At 45.6% G+C, this 19202-nt stretch overlaps 1 pseudogene across 1 annotated transcript; it reads left to right on the forward strand.

Annotated features, from left to right (window-relative positions):
* The first annotated feature begins 12545 nt into the window (after positions 1–12545).
* LOC309891422 (zinc finger CCCH domain-containing protein 11A-like) lies at positions 12546–16801 on the forward strand (annotated as a pseudogene). The gene is made up of 7 exons: positions 12546–12599; positions 12802–12921; positions 13701–13824; positions 14255–14457; positions 15054–15173; positions 15711–15791; positions 16791–16801. The product of its transcript is annotated as a zinc finger CCCH domain-containing protein 11A-like (transcript).
* The last annotated feature ends 2401 nt before the right edge of the window (positions 16802–19202 follow it).

Consider the following 19202-nt stretch of genomic DNA (forward strand, 5'->3'; position numbering starts at 1 on the left):
ATAGATGTACAGCAGAACACCCTATCTGTTTAAAGAAGCTTGCCATAGTGGATATTGCAGATATGTGAGACTGCGTCCATAGTAAAGCATGGCTCTTGTTACAGGCAGAATTTTATGGGAAAAAAACAAACAAACAAACAAACAAAAAAACCAACAGTAACCTGAACGAGATTAATACGCTGTTCCACATCAAGACCATTTTGGAGGGATTGCTGATCAGATTTTCTTAACGAAATCTCCACGGATTTTTTTTTTTTTTTTTTTGTCCTATTCATGCACTACTTTTCTTTCCTTCTAGCCCACTCAGCAGAGTGGAACTCGTAAATGTCCAGAGAAGAGCTTTGAAGAGAGACGGTGGGAGAAGTGGCAACAGAGAGAACAACAAGAGAAGCTTCGGCAGGAGGAAGCTGCTGTCAAATCTACTGCTGGCTTCTTTAATACTGAACCAGCAGGGAAAGTGGCAGCTCAATTTCAGGGCCAGGAAGCTAAAAGTAAGTGTTGAAGGTTAAGAGTTACTTAGGTTGTCTTCTGAAATACAGACAGAAGATGACAATTCTCATGCCGTAACTCTGGCTGGGTGCATTTTGCCACGCAGTGCTACGAAGCGAAGGGTGTACTTTCTTTTTCTTAGTTTGTTTCTTTTCCTGCCAGCCAGATGTTAGGTAAGGAACGGGAGACTAGAAAATGACACTACAAATGTGGACTTTGTAGAACAACTTAACTGTGGGACATCACTGCAAGGGAGAGGAAGCTGGTACAACAGTTGCATACGCTCTTGTCCTACTATAACTGCTGCTTTTTCCTTTCCTAGCGGGAGCAGGACTTTAAATATAAAAGCTGTCTATATTTGTGAACCTAGCTTGCACTTAGGATTGCTATGTGTCTGAGGTTTCCCTTGTCCTGGATTATTATTTACTGTAGCTCTTCGGTTTCTTTGTTCCTTTGTATGGCTTGTTGGTAGACAGAGTTTACTATGGGGAAAAGATTCCTGAGAATCCAGGCAATGGCGGTGTAATTGTGCTGGCCAAATGCATTTAACTGTGTAGAAGGACTGTGGAAATGATTAAGAGAACCTGGATTTTTCCTGAGGCAGAGCAAGACTGTATCAGTTCTCTCTTCCTTTTACTCTAGCCAACTTTATGACATCTGCGAAGCCTTCGCGTGGGAAAGTCACTTTCCCCAAGAAGAAGGCACTGAAACGTAAGGCACCTGGGAGTTACCCCTCTGCCATAGCAGCTGTGGAACTACAGACTGCCTTTGATGCTGACATGATGGGACCTCCAGCCAGAAAAGCAGCCATGGTAAGGCCAGGGGCTAATGCAGCGATGGATCCCTTGTTAAATTTCTACCCTCCTCTATTTGAAAAGGTGGAAAACTCAAACGTTCTGCAGGCCTTCTGTTTCCTTAGAAATCCAGTAGCTGTCTCCAGGATGCTTGTAGAACCCTTCTGTATTTATGAGATGAATGGCACTCTTTAACCGGTACTCTGATGCTGTGATTTCTCTGGTGTGGGGGATTTTGTCCATTAATGCCATGTTCTTAAAAGACACCAGATCGTGAGTAACCTCCAGGTGAATGTGAACTTTCTTCAGGAGCACCTTGGTTTTGTATTTTGGCCACGGCTCCGCAATGCCAGAGGAGAAGCAGTGTGGAGGAAAAAGCTATTAAGGAATCTTTTACCCATGTGTCATAAATACTGTTTTGCTGCTTTCTAGGGTGTTTCAGACGTGCCGGAGCACGTCCCAGCCATCAGACTTGAAGAAAATCCCCAAAACAGGTGACAACCCCAACTTGTTCTTTTTCTTAATCAGTGTATATCCCCAGGGAAACAAGTTCTGTCACATGTGGGAAAAAATGAGGGTTCTGAGATAATTGAAGCCAAAATCCATCAAAGGAATAAGTCACCTGAAACCACTTTCTAGCAGCTAGCAGGATTGCTTAATTAGGCTTTCTTGAAATGCTGCAAGTCAGCACAGCTTTCCGGTGACTTCTTGGGTTGTCTGAATACCTAAACGAGGATGAGGTGAAGTTCTACTTCCTCGTGAGGTGATAGATGATGAGTAGTGTCCTCTGCCTTTTGGTCCTCAAGAATGCCACCTCAACTCCAGGTGCCCTGGCTTCACAGATAAACCCCCAGACTGAAAAATGTACCTGGTAACACATCGGGCTCTAAATGTAGCCCTGGGTTGATTGATAACAATCCCTGTGTAAGATTGAAGCATAGGAGGGCTTGCCTACAGTTTTAAGAGCCGGTTTGCAGGAAAGGGATTTCCCGTTAAGAAATGGCATATCCCGATTGTTCTTTCTTGCTCTCCCAAGACCTGAAGTGCGTCTTGGAAGCCCGGAAAGATTTGAGGAGCAGATGGAGATGGATCTCGAGACCTCGACCTCAGCTTCTTCCCAGCCAGAAGAGGCACGGACACGCTGGCTGAGTTCCACAGGGAACGTGCCCTTATCTGCGGATGAAGATTTTGAGAAGCTACTTTGGGAAATCTCAGGAGGCAGGCTGGAAGCTGAAATCGACTTAGACCCAGGGAAGGACGAGGATGACCTCCTCCTTGAACTCTCCGAGATGATTGACAGTTGAACTGCGTAGTCCTACGGTATAATTAAAAAAAAAAAAAATTAAAACTGTTCTTCTTGTTGGATACCCCGAGGTGATCCTTTTTCTAACTGAGGCTTTGCAATGAGACTTAAAGCACAGTCCGAAGTGGTAGAAATTGGCAGGATCTGCGCTCAGTTGTCCTAAATTTCCCTGCTGGTCAGAGTTAAGGTCTTGTGCATCCGTTCTGTAACTATAGGTGGTTACCTTCGATATCGAGAGGACAAAGCACTTCTTTTGGCACAGAAAGATCTCCATTGGCACGCCATGGTGGCTGCAAATGGATCTTCTGATGGAGCGATGCTCTGAAGGCTTAAATGTAAAGCTTCTTCCTTCCTCCGCCCTTGGCACAACTCGATGTTGGGCACATTGTGAAGCTTCGGTGTTCTGATTTCTCGGACAGTTGATAGCCAAATCCTGGAGTTACTATGTCAACTCTTGACTTTTACTCGTGTATGCCATTGTTTTGACTGTACCCGTGTCAGATGATGAAGCTGTAGGGGTGGGAGGGAGCAGAATCGTTATTCCAGTGTGTTGTGGACCAAACTTGCTGCCAGGAATGGGGGTGGGGGTCAGCCCACCCAGCCTTCCTTTCAATTATCAGGGAGGATCAAATGGTGAAAAGCAGCAGCTCTGCCATGTGGCTCCGCTACCCCCACTCCCTTCTCTTGTGCTATACCAAAGTTCCCCCAGGCTTTGGTTGGTGCTTTTTGCCTGTGTGAGGACTCCGGGGCGAGCAGTCGGGACTCTGCCGCAGTCACGGGGTCGATGAAGGGTTGTTTAAGTGCCTCTTGGTTTTAAAACTTGCTCCCCTGAGCTGCTGGCTCTGCTGCCTGCTACAGCAAATGTTCGGGTGCCATCAGCATCGCGCTTGGGCGTGGGCACTGACCCTGCGGAGGACAGAGCTGAGATTCGGGTGTATTGTGTACCCTGCTACCAGCCATCGTTTTTTTTCCCCTAGCAGATCAATTTTGAATTATTTTCCGAACTTTTCGCGGCACGGTAGGCACTTCCCGCTATGATTTGTGAAGCTGTGGGGGCCCTCAGGCATTTGCTGCTGGCAGAGGAAAAGCGCTTGTCGAATTTGTTGTAAATACTTAATGTTTGGACAAAACCACGCGTCTCTGTGTGTGTGTGTGTGTGCTGTGACGCCCCGGCCCCACCAGGGAAAACCTCCGCCGACGAAACTGCTGCTGGAGCTCACGCAGGCCTTCATCGTGCCGAAGGACTTCACGGGGACTTCTGCCGGCTCAGAAATGGGGGAGAAAAAGCAAAATCAGGAGGAGGAGAGCTCAGAGACTGCACCCACCTGCCCTCGCTTTCCCTTCACCCCAAGAAGCCCTGTTCTACCATCAGCCTTCGCCTCTTCTGCCTGCGGTGCTGGGAGTGGGAGCGGCGAGGCGGCAGCAGCCATGGCGTACCGCGGGCAGGGCCAGAAGGTGCAGAAGGTGATGGTGCAGCCCATCGTATCCTTCCTGCGGCTGGGGGGTGCCGGGGAGGTGGGTGGGGGGCGGCTCGGACCTCAGGGGGCTCGGCCCGGGCCTTGAGGCCTTGTCGCGGGGCCCTGAGGCCTCGCTGTGGGGTTTGGGGCCTTGTCCCGAGCCCGGAACTGTCGTCCCCGTGCTGAGCCCTTAACGCAGCGCCCTAGAACCTCATCTTCCGCTACCTGCAGAACGTGAGTACCGCGGGGAGGGGGCGGGGATGGGGATTTGGGGAGTGTGGGGGGAGTGGGGAGGGTCTGGGGATTCCCCTCGGTGAGTTTTCGGCTCCTGGCTGTGTCCCGGGACGGGTTTGTGGGGGATGGAGAGCTGTGCGGTGTGCTGGTGGGCACAAGGAGCCCGGCATTTCCCCCTCGTGTAGCCGGGCGTGCAGGGGTGTTCCCTTGTGACTGGAAACGTGTTCTTCACCAAACGTGTAGTATTCACCCGATGGTATAACGCTCAAATGTCAGATTGCACATTGGAACTGCCCCTGAGAGTTGCTCCTCGGAGCGTTTGGGAGCTGTCGTGGCTGTGGCTAGCAGGTATTTCTGAACACATGAGAGAACAAAAGTGCTCAGTGTTTGTGGCCCGACTTACTCTCCTCCTTCGTTCTGCAGAGGTCGAGGATCCAGGTGTGGCTCTATGAGCAGGTGAACATGCGGACAGAAGGCTGCATCATCGTGAGTATCCGCACGTCCCCATGTTACATCTTTCATTTTGCCTCATTCACAATCGTGTTTTTTGGTCAAGAAAAGTTATCACAAGGAAAAAGAGATTTGTACTTCTCTGCCTTTGCCCTCGCCCTGCCCTTCCCTCCCGCTCCTGAGCCCTTCGTCAGGCCTTGCTGGGCCCTCTGTCCGGCTGTCTGTCCGTCCATCCGAACCTCTGGCCATCTGTCCCACCACCCTGCCCCGTCCCTGCCCTCTCCCTAAGGAAGCAAAGAGTCCCCGGTCTGCCTTCATGGGGGGGGGGGGGGGGGCGGGAGGGAGAGGGGAGGTTCTGCTGAGAAAAAAATGAAAGATTTCCCCCTTAACGGGCGCCTTGCGAGTTCTTTCGAGTTCCAACCTTCTGCCTTCCTTCCGTAGCAGTGCCTCTAAGGGGTGCGCTGTAAGGCAGCCCTCATCTGGCGCGTTGCTCCTCCGTTCCCCCAAGGAACTGCCTTCAGGATCTGACTAACTCTGGATGCACCTGGTTGTCGCCTTAATTTCTCCTTTAGCTTGCTGAAAACAAGCCGGTTGGGTGACCTTTTGCGTTTCTCGCTTAAAATTTGGATCGAGGAGGTCTGTGTTTCCTTACGCTGATGTCCACGCTGAAGGTGCAGAAGGGTTCCGTGCTGTTGCTTGGGTCAGCCTTGTTGCCAGGTTTGGAATGTTTAGCCTACCGGTGCTTCGGTGCTGTTGGGCTGCACTCAGAGTGTGAGCTCTGGGCGTTATTTCTCAAATACTGCGTTATTTGAGCGTACAGACCCGAGATATTCTGCGGAGAGGTGATTTAAGGCACGTCAGAACCACCGCTGCGGCGTGTGCCAGCGTCGGACGCCTGTTCGAGTGATCGGGCGGAGCAGGTGAGTTGAATTTGGTGCTGGGTGGCGAGGTGGTGTTGGGGGAAGAGCTAGGCTAAGGAGAGCTTCCTCTTGCTCTGCCCCTTCCCATCTCAAATGGCCGCTGCCTGGGGAGATGGGTTCGTTGGGAGGTTAACTACAACGTTACAGTGAGGATGAGGAATCATCTTTAGTCCCGTAGGTATTTGCTGCCAGGCCGCAGCGTTGATTTCAGAAATTGTATTTAAAAAAGGGAAAAGAAAGGAAAGATGTATTCTTTAACATACTCTCTTTTCTCGGAGAGTAGATGGAGGAGCTTCAGCAGTGCCCTTCCTCCGGAAACGATTCCCAGTGTCTGCTCAGACACTGAGGAGGAAAATGGAGGAGAGCCACCCGATAGAAATAAAGGAAAGAAGGGGTCATGGATTAAGGGAAAAGCACTACTTAAAAAATTGGTGCTCTCTAAAAACGGGTTAAGGGTTTGGGACCTGCAGGTGCTGCCTACACCTGTGTGCGTTGCAGTCGTGCCTGTTGCCACTGAGCAAAACGGGGAGAGCTGCTTTGTCGAACGCGGCGTGTTAAAGCACATGCCACTGCCTGGAAGAAAAGCACGGACTTCCCTCGTGTGGGCCTTCTTCCCTAGCGATCTGTGGTTTACCTGATGGTTTCCCATAAGCTGAGAATGTTTAAAAGAAAAAAAAAAAAAAAACAAAAATCAAAAACCAACACCAACGTTGAGAGTGGTGAAGCGGATCCTCACGTGGGGACTCAGAATCAGCGGTGACATCACCATGCGAAGCATTGTGTGTGCTTCGGGTTGGGGCTGCTGCGAGCCTCGCAGCGGGGAGGGAGAGCGGATCCGGGGTGCCTCTGTGTCAGCCCTCTGCCCTGGTGGCTTCGTGAGCACTGAGAGTTTGACTCCTGTGTTCCCAGCTTTCGCTTCCGCACCTGCGGTGTGGCAGAGCCAGCGAGCTGCTTGCTCAGCTGGAGGAGGAAGAGGAGTGACCTCAACATTGCCGAGGTAAAGCACAGTTACTGAAAAGATTTGGCAAAGGTGTGGGTTGTACCAGCGCGGCTGCTGCAGATCCTGGAGCATTGGAGAAGATAGAGAGGGGTTTCTTCATGAAAAGAATGCTGTTAAAAGTGTTTTCATGCCAGAAATTAGGATAAACGCCTCTGTTGTTTGACATCCTCTATTGAGCTGGCACATTGGCATTACAGCGTACCTGGCACGCTGTTTGTATTAAAAAAAAAAAGGTATTTTATTCAGGGCAGGCCAGAAACCTGCCTTGGCACTTGCACATCGCAGCAATGCTTACAGACCCTGTATCCTGGCTGCCAGGCCAGGATCTAAATCCGATGGTGCTGTTGGTAAACTGAAGCTCAGGAAGCGCTTCTGGGTTTTTTTGTCCTTCCATGTGAATTTTTACCCTGTGAAGATGGTGTATTAAGCTATTTTCGTAACAACAAATAGGTTTAAAAGCCGTTTCAGTTTAACATCTACACGCTTGGGTGTTATTAACAGAGCTTTGTATACTGAGCTGGTGCTTGGTAGGAGAAAAACCATCAATCTTACCTGGGAAACCTGGACCCCCTCAGCTACATACTGCTATGAGGAAACTCAGATGTAAGAACACACTTAAATAACACCTCACCAGAGCTGTTGTGCTCCTGACCACCAAAGGCACCTTTTTCCAACACCGTCGTACTGGAAGTTGATGCAGCTGGTTCCATCCGTAACGTGTGACTGTACAGTACTGTAAAAGAACTATTTTTTCACAGCTTTGGAGAAAGTGAAGCAGAGAAAACCACGCATAACCACTGATACCTGGACCCCAAACTGCCACAGACTGACGGTGATGCCTACTGGATATCTCCTGATACCCTGCTGCCTTCTGACTGCTCCAGCAGAAGTCCTGTTTTAATTAGCCGGCAGGTCCCTCTGAGGGAGGGACTTTGCTAAAACTCCTGCCGTAGGAAGTATCCTACGGGAGCCAAGTTGCTAAACTGATGTGTGGTTTTCCCTTAACCCCCTCACCCCTGACTTTCCAGTTCCTGACAGCACTGCCAACGTGTGCAGTGTCACCGTGTGCCAACTAGGTGCCAGCTGCCATGGTTTATATATTGTAAAATTAGTGATTTGGGACTCGTGAGCACTGAGGAGAGGCTAGCAATTGCTTAAGAGCTTTCCTTGTGTCGCTGTGGGGCAGGGAGATGGGTGAAACATCTTAGGCTTGAAAGTGATTCCCTGCAGAGTGACGTGCTCAGATCTGCACAACAGATCTGTCGTTTTGGTCACCTTATCAGATCCCTGCTTGAGAGGTTGCTTGCAAGAATCGATTCCTCTTCACCTTGATGTGTCAAGCTAAAGAGAAATCTGTGCCGAAGCACTGTTTGATCAGACGAGTGCCTCAGTTCAGGATTGTTCTTTGACAGCTACAGAAACAGCAGGACGATCAGCGCCTTCAGGAACAGATGAATTTGATCTTGAGGCTGTCGTAAAACAGGTCCCTGAAGTCTGAAGACTCTTCAAATAGTTTGGGCCAGCAAGGAGCAGCTGTACGTGGCGGCTGCGGTAACTCGGGGCTCCGAGTCTCAGAGAGCGTGGTGAAAGGTGACCCCCAGCTGGCTGCTGGAGGAAGCTGAGGCAGCGTTCAGCTCTAACCTTTGCCTTCTTGGCTGGCATCTTTGCACTCCTGCTGTCAGTGGGTGTTGAGTGTCCTTCCCGGCAGCCTCAGAACGTGCCCTCAGATGTAGGCAGCGTTTAGCAGCTAGAATTCCCTCAAATAGAAAGAGTACAAATGATGCGTTTTCTGCTTTTGCTTTGGAACTCTTAGCTTGAGGTTTTCCTGCAGGCCTTGAGGTTTCTTGCAGCAGCAGGGATGAGTTCTGTTAGCAAGAGGCTGTTCTGTGCTTCGACTGTGGGAAGATGAATGGTTACGTGTGCACCGTTAAATATAACTTGACACCTAGCACACCGCACTTGCAGCCTGTGGGGTGCTTTAACAAGCAGGTAAATCAGCAGAGGCTGTTTTGCAGCCGGGGTGATGCTGGGTGATTAAAAAGCAGGGGCAGAACAAGGAGTTTCTAGTGTTTGTTCTTGCTTGTCATCCGACTCTCCACTTCCACTGTTCTTTAAAAAAAAACAAAAACAAACAAACAAAAAAATACAAGCAAGGGGTAAGCATCTTAATATCTTTATTATAAATGGAAGGCACAAAAGAGGCCAGCAACAGAGACTGTCCAAGAGAAATGCTTTGTGCTTTATAAACAAACAAGGAAGTACCCTTAGGTGGGTGTGATAATCCTCCTCTAATGCGTTTTTGGGGTGCAAAAATAGATTTGTTCCTTTCTTGCTCTTCTCTGCAGGACAAAGGCAGAATAGGCACTGCAAAGTTAGACCAGGGAGGTCAGTTTGTTCCGTACTGAGAAAGACAAGCCTGTAAAACAAACTAGACAGATTTTCTTTGTACTATTCATCTTCCTTCAGCGAAGGCAAAGCTTATGACACTTGTTGGTGTGTATTTCCAGACCCCCAGCTACTGGCACTGTAGCGCATCTCTAATTCTTTGGTACAAAAGGTTCAAAATCTCTTAATGCAAAAATTTTACCAGCACCCTGGAGCAAAAAAATAGAAATCTAAAACCCTTACCAACTTCTATTACAGACCTGCTGAGTGCACCAGAGTTACTCATTTTTATTCAGGCTTTCAGGGGCAACTTCAGTTGGTTTAGCGCTTGGATTGCTATGTTGGCAGATGTCAGTTTAAAAAAAAAAAAAGCTTTTGAGGTCCTTTTTAAAATGAGACTGCTTTTTTGGAATTTGGAATACTGCAAGGTATCGTTGGTTTTGCTTTCTTCCCATTCCTTAGACCAGATCCATTCAGATTCTGAACAGCGTTCCCGGTGTGTTCAGGAAAATGGAAGGCAACAAGCAAAATGATGAGCTCCTTGGGCAGTCAAAAGAGCTAAATCTGGAGAGTGTTTTGAGTCAAACTTCATGCTAAGGAGCACCAGTAATTGTTAGAAGTAGCTGCAGAGGAACCTGCATGGCACTGGGTGTGTTTCTGAAGGTGCTAAAGGTCCGAAGTGACGATTCCTATCCATACTAAAGAAGAGAAGGAAACCTTGCACTTAACTACTGTTTTTATTCCCTTTGTCCAGCAGTCAAAAGCAGTAACTAATATGAGAACCCAACTTTTCCTCTCTTTATTTTAGATTTGGGAAAATTCCCTGCCAAAACAATATTTCCTGGAAAATTCACTGGTGTTTGTGTGAGTAAAAGCTTCCAACCTTTCATTATTAATTTGTAAGAACTATTTCATCCACTTTTGTCCAGAAGAGTCAGAAATAATTTGCACAGAAATGTGCAGCGTTTTAATGAAAGGATTCAGAATCACTCTAATTTGAACTGGTTGCAGGTTTTGTGACATTTAGTGTCTTTAAAAAAAAAAAAAATCAAAATTTCTGACTTCATATCAGAAAAAAAGAAAAAAAAATGCTTGTGGCGAAATAAAATCTGTTGCAGCTCTGCTCATCGAAAACTCATTGGCTGTTAAATTGGACCTAAGTCGTCTTCTCTAACCTTTCATGATCCTGCAGCAATGGATGATGATGGATATATGGATTAGGGAACAGCACGTGATGGCAAACCTGTGGTATTTGCTACTGTACTGGGTCTGGCTGGAATGTTTACTTTCCCTGCAGCAGCCCATACAGTGCCGTACTCTGTACTTGTAGCTGGAACAGCAGTGTTATCACACCAGTGTTGTGTCTACTGCTGAGCAGCAGTGGCACAGCATTGGGCCTTTCTCTAACCCTCCTAGGGGGTGGGCAAAAAGGTGAGGAGAGAAACATCACTAGGGCAGCTGACCTAAACCAATCAAAGGGATATTCCTTACCATGTGATGTCCCACTCAGCAATAAAAGGTGGAAACAGGAAGAAGAGGGGAGGGGTGGGCTCTCGTTGGGAAAACGTCGGTCCTCCTCTCGAACACCGGCTGCGTGCGTTGAGGCCTTGCTTCAAGGACGTGGTCAATCATGGCTCATTTGTGGGAAGTAGAGAGTAATTTCTTTCCTCTGCACTTCCATATAGCCTTCATTTATTTTGTTTGTTTGTTTTCCTCCCTTCTTTTTATTTTTCCTTTTCCCCTCCCTTTTCCTCTTTCCCTTTTTATTTCCCCTTAGTTAAATTGTTTAGTTCATGGTAGTCTTTATTTAATTATTATAATTTTTTCCCTTTAATTAAATTATCCTTATCTCAACCCGTGAGTTGTTCTTTGCTTTACTTCTCCCCCTCCTCATCTAAAGGAGGGGGAGTGAGAGAGCGGTTGTGGGGTTTAGCTGCCCAGCACGGTAAAACCACCACAGCTACAGCGCAGAAAGAAAAACCAAATTGCTTCCAAAAAATCAAAGTAATTCAAAATCCTTGGTATCATGCAGCCGTGCCACTGGCAAAGTGAGCATTCCCCTGCCTCTCAAAGCTTGCTGTACCCTTGATCTGCTGTCTTGCTGCTGTTAATTGATTGCAACTCTACATGTCTGATCAGGGCTACGAGTTGTTCTCGATATGGAGATCATACAACATATACTGTGCACGCTTGTGTGTATAGATATGTTTATCCTGTATGCATGTACACCCGTATGCATGTTTGTGTGCTGGCCCCCAGATCCCTCATGTTACAAAGCATCGGCCTCGAAGGCATACTCATCAAAATCTTTTGTAGAGCCTCCATTTTTTTCTAGTTCCCTCAAAATGAGAGAATTTTTACGCGCTCTCTGTGTCGAAAAGGCAAAAATTCTGATTTTCACTGTCGCTCTCGCTAACTTTCTCTCACTCCCTCCTCGTGTGTGTATAAACACAGATGTGTGTATGCATATGCACATCTGTGGATTTAGATGCACTGGTATGTTTTTTGCTGTACAGGTAATAAAGACGGGGAAAGGTTTTTGTGTTTTCTTAATAGGTGAAGAAATCTTGAAGACCAGAGATTGGAACATGCTGAATTTTAAATTAAAAAAAAAAAAAAAAAAGTTGTCCGGCTGTGGAAGATGGAGCCTCATTTTTGCAGCCACTTTGAATCACGAGTTCATCTCTAAATGCGCTGTTTTTTGTTTTTGTTTTTGTTTTTGTTTTGGTTTGGTTTTTGTTTTTTATTTTTTTGAAGAGCTAACTAACCGTGGCTGCATCCAGTCTGAGAGAGCATTCAAATGGACTTGCTTCCTCTCTTAGTTATAAGCTGTTTAAAAGCGCATCCTATGTTTGAATTGTGGATGAGAGGTTCCCTTGGCAAAGTGAGGAGGAAAATTCTTCCTACCCCTTTATTATTAATTCACGGATTCAGTCTTGGTTCGGCCTACAGGAGCAGTTAACTGGAAGCCTTTGAAGATCGATAACTTTGCTGAGGTTGTCCAGGTAGGTGAAATCGAAGACCCACAGGGCCTGGAACGTGCTGTTTAATGCGTCCTAACTGTGTTCTAGAGAAGTTATTTGTAGCCATAGTTGATTATTGACTTGCATGTATCATCAGGTGGTTTTTTAAGGAGTGACTCCGTTTTCAGGCTTCCAGATGTGCTCCAAGTCATATTATTGAGGATGTGGAAGAGAACGCTTGCTGACAAAGCTCCTGGCAGCTTTACAGAACTTTAATATTTAGTTAGTTCATGTAACAGCTGATTTCAAGGCTTTGCTCTTTTTGAGAGACTGATAACTTGATTTGATTAACTGAAGAAAGCTGGAAAAATGTTCGTTCCTCATTATTTTTCACTTGTTACTTTCTTTCGGGTTACTTTTAAAAAGAAGATTTCACTGACCACAAGCCAGTAGAAGACTTTCAGCCCAAGCAAGGGTGAAGACAGCTCTCTCCAAGAGCAGAGGAAGTCCCTGTGGAGAGAACCCGAGCTTGTTAGCAGAACTCGTCGGCATGTCTAAACAAGGAGACGATTGCTACTTCTATTTCTATTCTACCTGTACCACGGTATGGCTGGCTTTCCTTTGCTTTGCTTTTTTTTTCCCCTTTTTTTTCAGGAAGGAGTAGATTAGGAGGAGGAAGCGCACTGGTCTTTGGTTAACTTGAGAACCAGATAGATTGTGAATTCAGTTGTAGCACCATTAGGCAGCAGCATGGCCATTTTTGAGGCTGTACTCTATTTTCCTTGTTGGTTTCCTTTTGGTTCCAGGGAGACAAATGTGCCTACCGCCACTGCGAAGCTGCTCTGGGCAATGAGACGGTCTGCAAGCTGTGGCAGGAGGGTCGTTGTTTCAGGAATGTCTGCCGATTCAGACACATGGAAATTGACGTGAGTGCCTAACAATGTGTTCTCAAAATAAATCCACAAAAGCATTTTTCAGTGCCGTAGGTGTACTGATTGTGCTTTTGCAGGATAGATTTGTTTGCTTCAAAATCATACTGGTTTCTGTTACCAAGAGAGGGGGTGGGAGGAAGCAGAGGGAAATAAAATCAATGCCTTAGGTATGTCTTAGCAAGATATTTGTTTATTTTTTTTTATTAGATGCTGACAGTTTTCTCAAGAGATGCAGAATAGCTGTTAAATAGACTGCTAAAACCTGCTGGAGCAGGGGGGTAATAAACAGGCTGTTCTATCCTCATGGGAGCAGGCTTGATAATGAACTATCAGGTGTCTTCTGACCCACAGTCCTTCAGATAACGCTGTTGTAGCTGCCTGGGGTAGGAAGTGGGGAAAGTTAAAGGTGCAGCAGAACTAAGTCTCCAAGAAGTAGTTCTAGACAGGGTTAACCTAGGCAATTTCAGATGTTCTTTTTGCCTCTGAATAATCCTAGTATAATCCTAGGTGTATTAGTTTAAGCCACCCTCAACTGATGTCTGAGAGTGCCTGTCTTCTCAAACTGAGTGATGACCAAACTAAGTGTGCATAGTGGTTACAGCTTATGCAAACTTTGTGAATATGCCCAGAAATACTACACTTAACTGAGAAACTGACCTTTGGAATGATGTTTCAGCACTGTGTTGTGACAGCTGTCACGATCTGGAGCTGTGCATCTCTTTGCAAGCCTCAGGTGCATGTTATCACGAGCTTTTCTTTCTTTCTGTCTTCAGAAAAAGCGCAGTGAGATTCCTTGCTACTGGGAGAACCAGCCGGGAGGCTGTCAGAAAGCCAACTGTGCTTTTCATCATGCAAAGGGACGTTACATCGATGGACAATTCTTACCACCAAGCAAGAGTGAGTTTAGGTCCTTTTTCTTTAAGCGCTGAAGAATTAATTTTGAGTATTACTTAGTGGGTGCCAATCCTGTAGGGGGCGTCAGGTAACTGTTCATTTGTGAGGGCAGGAAAAGGTCTGCAGTCATAGGTGTACTGCACCGAGTGTACTGCTGGTGTTTGTTTTCTGCTTTCGTGCTCAGCTTCTCTTTGCTTTGTGTGATGTTTGCCTTGCAGTTTGCTTCCTGTTGTTTCCTCTTTTGCTGGGTGGTAGGGAGATGTGTTGTTGTTGGAAGGGAAATCATTGTTCACGGTGTAAGCAGTGATGGGATGGGCAAAAGGAGATGCTGAATTCGTTGTCTGTGCGGGTTATCTGCCTTTGCTACCATCTCTTTGCATTGTGGTCAAAGTTTTAAACTGCCATATTACCGATGATCCTCCTCTTCCTCTAGCTACACTGCCAAGTCCGCCTGAGTCCGCGGACGATGATCTGAAAGTGGCTCAGATGTCACTGCAGCAAAACAAACTTTCTGTCCAGTCAAATCCCTCTCCACAGCTAAGGGGGTGACGAAAGTGGAAAACTCTGAAAATGTCCCAAGCCCTACACACCCTCCAGTTGTAATCAATGCTGCAGATGATGATGAAGGTGATGATGGTGAGCATGTTTTGGTTCTTGGAAGGAATTTGTGCTGTAAATGATTGTGTAAATCTTTGTTTCTTGAAGGAATTTGTGCTGTAAATGAATGTGTTAAATCTTTGGTTGTTGGAAGGAATCTGTGCTGTAAATGAATGTATAAATCACAGATGACCTGAGGTCTGACTAGCGATAGGGCAGGCAGTCTGGCCAGGTCACTGGTGGCTTTGTCTGGCAGTCAGTGGACAGAAGCTGAAACGTTGGAGGAAAGCTTAGAACCACTCCTGGCTTTAGCTGGTCTTTTGTGTAAAGTTCTATGTGAAACTAGGAAGGAAATTTCTTTTTTCTGTCTGAAGAGCAATGTGTTGTGTAGTAGTTAAAGCTGCAGAGAGAATCTAGAGTCCTAGATGTTTTGTCCTAGTGTATTCTACTTAGGAGTTCATCAGGTCAGTGTAGCTGTTTAAAAACAAACAAACAAACAAAAAAAAAAAAAAAAAACAAAAACAAAACAGCAACAAAGTTTTTTATATGAACCATGGGCTGAAGTGTCACTGCATGAGCTACGTAATCATGACCAACCTGGTCTATGCATAACTGAATCGATTTTTCCCCTTCAGACCAACTTTCTGAGGAAGGAGAAGAAACTAAAACTCCCGTCCAGCATCCAGCTGCGGAAGGCAAAAATGGATTACGGGTGATTTCCACTCGGAAAGGCAGTTCTATTACTACTAAACAAGGTATGCCAGCACCTTAGTAGGATAAATCAGAAGAACTTGACAGTTAAGTCAAAAGCAGCGTGGTGTAAAAACACAACAAAATGTAGGGGTGCTGAATGGAGTCGGTTATTTCCATGATCTCATTTCTGCCATTAATACCATCATGTGCCCATTGGGTCAGAAAGGTGAACTCCTTTTCTTTACTTTTGGAGAACAAAACAGGGCCACAGCATGGAGTTTAAATGGCTGCACGTGCAGCCTTGCAACCACTGTTGATAAGCCATATCTAACGATAGAGGGATCTAATATCGTGTAAATGGATTAAAATATGGATCTAATATCGTGTAAATGGATTAAAATTAAAACTACATTTTGAACCCTGAAGGATGAAAGGAGGGGCAAAATGCCATTGGTTCTATGGCTCTTTCACTTGTGAGGAGTGTTGACAGGCTTTATTCGAAATACTTCAGAAAGTTCCTGAGCGCTAAGAAGCCTGAGGACCTGTGGTCCTCAGTGAGTGCCTCTAAGCCTGTCTCACGAACTGTTTCCTGTTTTCAGAGGGCAATCTGAATTTTGGAATAAAAACACTTGAGGAAATCAAATGGCAGAAGATGAAGGAAAAAAATAAGAGACACGGTGGTGAGTTAATATTGCCTACTTTCTTATCCTGTTCACGGCAGGTGATGGTGACTGGGAGCTGCTTGAGGGACAGACTTCCATTTTTAGCTGGGGGCATAAAGCAACCTGATTCTCAGCCAGCTGGTATTCTAAATGGGAGTTCAAAGGGCAACCAGAGGCAAATTAGTCACCTCTCTTCTTTACGTGCTCTGCTTGCTGTATTTTTGACAGTAACAAATCATTTAAAGTTTTTTGTTCTTTGTGATAGTTTTTTATGTTGGGTAAACTTCCTTATGTTTTGGTTGCTCTGAACAGAAGGTTCTTCAAGATCTTCTCTTCGTCCCGTTGATTCTATGATTTTTCCTGCTCCAGAAGAGGAAAATGTCCGGACAGTGGTGAGAACTGTGACAGTGTCTTCCAAGAAAGGTAATAATGAATGCTTTTGTTTTGATTTCATTACTCCTAAACTGGAGGGTTAAGCAATACTTAAAACAATTCACCCATGTTAGCCTTCTGGTGCTGCCTTCTGTTCAAAACGTGCTTTTATGCTTAAAGTCCCTGGTTGTACTGGAAAGATTTGGTGCTCAGGTTAAGTGCAGTGGCAGGAGAAAAAAAAAAGTGTCAGTATGCCAATAGGGGGGTAACTGAAAAACAGAAGAGTAACGAGAAGAGCGAGCTGTAGAAGCCAGTGCTATATAAGAAGCAATTTCTGAAGCATTAAAGAGGCGTACAGTGGCAGGTGTGGACACAGTATGACAGGAGTTTGTGTATAAATTGTTTAGAGCTGTGCAAATGCCTTTTAAAGGGAAAAAAGTGTGGAAGTACTTTTACTCGTAGACATTCACCTTAGAAAGGAATATTTCTCAGCATTTGTACCTAAGAATATTCTGCTTGCTTATGCAGCTTTGTTCTGCACAAAGTATAGGTGTCAAGCAGACTCAGATTCACTCTCTACTATCTCAGCTGGAATTTGAAGCAAGCACTGAGACTATTAATATTTTTTTTCCATGTTAATTATAGTTAAAGTATGAGTTTATGTGGTTTAGCTGTCAAAACAGTGTCTGACTAGGGTTTTTTGGACGTGGGCTAACAGGATAATATTTCTGTTGGCTACTGGTTTCTGTGAAATAGAAAAAAAAATTCCCTTTTGTTTTAGGGGAGGAACCTGTGGTTCGAGTAGATCTTGCTGATAGACAAGGAAAACGGAAAGCCTCCGCGGGTAAGAACTTTTTACGAGCTGTTACGTAGGTGCTGCCTTCTATATATGACTGCATTAAAGAGTATTTGTGATGTATGAAAGGAAAATACATTGCAGTGAAGATCTGTGTTGACTGCAGAAATGGCAAAAAAAAAAAAAAATCATTTAAATCATTTAGCAGCTGAAAGGCAATTCTATGAAAATATGCTTGAAAAAGAGAAGCTTATTGTTGACTGTTCTCAAACCTTCCTGCAAAGAAAAGTTCTTACAATATTCCTTGTTTTCTCTGAAGATGATGTAGGCAGCCTTCCAGTGAAGCGCAGCCTTGCTGAAAGGCTGGGGAAGAAGGTAGAGGCTCCGGGAAATGCTGACAAAGCACCCAAGAGAGAGACAGGTACTAAACGGGCATCTGGATTGGATTCCTGGGTTTTGTATTTAGTCTTTCTGTTTGTCCTTTTCCAGTGATGTTTCTTTTTGCATGTTGGCTGAGGTCGTAATCACTGGGATTCAAAGTTACCTTTCCTGTCTTGTTTTGAAATGTGAACCTGAAGTTGACATTATGCAGCCTCCCTAATTTGTTCTTTTTCTGTTTTGCAGTTCGAGTTCCCAAGTCTCTGAAGGACAGGCTGGGATTACCTCCTAAACAGACCAGTACTGAGAGAGGTAACAGCTAGATATTAAATATGCTTTCTCCTCCTTCCTTTCCACGAACTTGGACTGCTTTCATACATCCCTACAAACTAATTTAAACGAAAACAAAGAACTGACGCCTCTTGGTTGAGTGCTGAAGCTCTTCTGACAGCCACTATCAGAACTCTGGCTCTAGGCGTGTGTTTATTTTCTACTTGTGCCTTGTCGAGGTTTTTAGCTGCTTCTGTGAACCGTTACGTACAATTAGAATAGAACCACTGCCAGGAGCAGGAATTTGAAATGCAGTCTGAAAAAGTAATAAAGTAAAGCAGCATTTCTGTGTAGCAGTTCTCTCTGGATAGGGCTGGTCTTCAAAATACAAGTGGCTCAGAGGAGGAGGAGAATGTTGTTCTAAGGATATTGTTCTAAGATGCTTTATTGGGAACGCTCAAGATGAGTTTTCCTTAGTGCTCTGACAAATTTTGGAGACTTAAAATATTGCTGGACTCTCTTTAAATGTTGGTGCTTCTCCTCATTTCTTGATGATGACAGGGAAGGCTGCCAAGCCGATGGGAGAGATCCATGTGAAAACACTGGAGGAAATCCGTCGTGAGAAAGCTCTTCAGAGACGCGAAACTCAAGCCAAAGCCGAGGCTGAAGGGCACGGTAAAACTGAAGATTCCAGCGCAGGGGCAAGAGCTGCTCGTGCAGGTCGCATCCAAACTTTCTCTGAAGCCTTGTCTGAAAAAAAGAATAATCGCTTGGTAGAAGAGAAGAAAAAAGCAGGAGAATGCCATAGCAAGAGCAAAATTCAGGGTGAGTCCAAGAAGCAGCTCGCTCTGTCCGGGCCCAGCAAAGGGCAGGCGAAGGAGCCGGCAGGAAAAGTCAAGCCAGAAGGAGAAGTGCGTGTTAAAACCTTGGAAGAAATAAAGCGTGAGAAAGCTCTGCGGATGCAGCAGAGTGAAGGAGATGTGCCAGCTCCCTCAGCACAACCCGGACCTGCCCCAGCAGAGCAGAAATCTTTATGGAGCACAAAACTAACAGGTAATAAGATGCTTTAATGCCTGCCCCAGTGAGGTGCTTCCCATATTGAGCAAGTTCAGTTTGCTCAGGATCTGCTTCATGGATAAATGCTGAATGGCTTGCACATTGTAGCCTTTCTCTCTCTCTCTCATGGGACACAAGGAAATAAATGCACAAAGGAAACAAGTACCCAGCTTTCTTTATTTCTGCCGTTGACAACACTTTTTTTTGTCTTCTTTTAAAGCACCTGAAAAAGAAGAAAAGAAGGCAGTGGAATTGAACCGGCCTTTTCCTAAACTTTCCTCTGGACCTGATGTACAGGTGAGTCCTCTGTGAAGACACACATACATTCGTACAATTTCTGATAATTCTGACAAGTTTTGTTACTCACCGTGTGCCACCCTCTTGAGTGTGTTCTTACCCTTCAGCAGCTGGTAGGAGCTGCAGTGCAGTCTAAATCCTATCGCCAGCAGCATTTCCAGACAACTCCGTAATCCTCAAACTTGGAATCAGTCTGTTTATACCACAGCAACAAAGAAACCCTGTTAGCACCAGCTGAAATCTACACAGTTAACGTGGAG

This window comes from Aythya marila, assembly GCF_965140915.1.
Source record: "Aythya marila genome assembly, contig: HAP1_HAP1_SCAFFOLD_268, whole genome shotgun sequence".
Lineage (NCBI taxonomy): Eukaryota > Metazoa > Chordata > Aves > Anseriformes > Anatidae > Aythya > Aythya marila.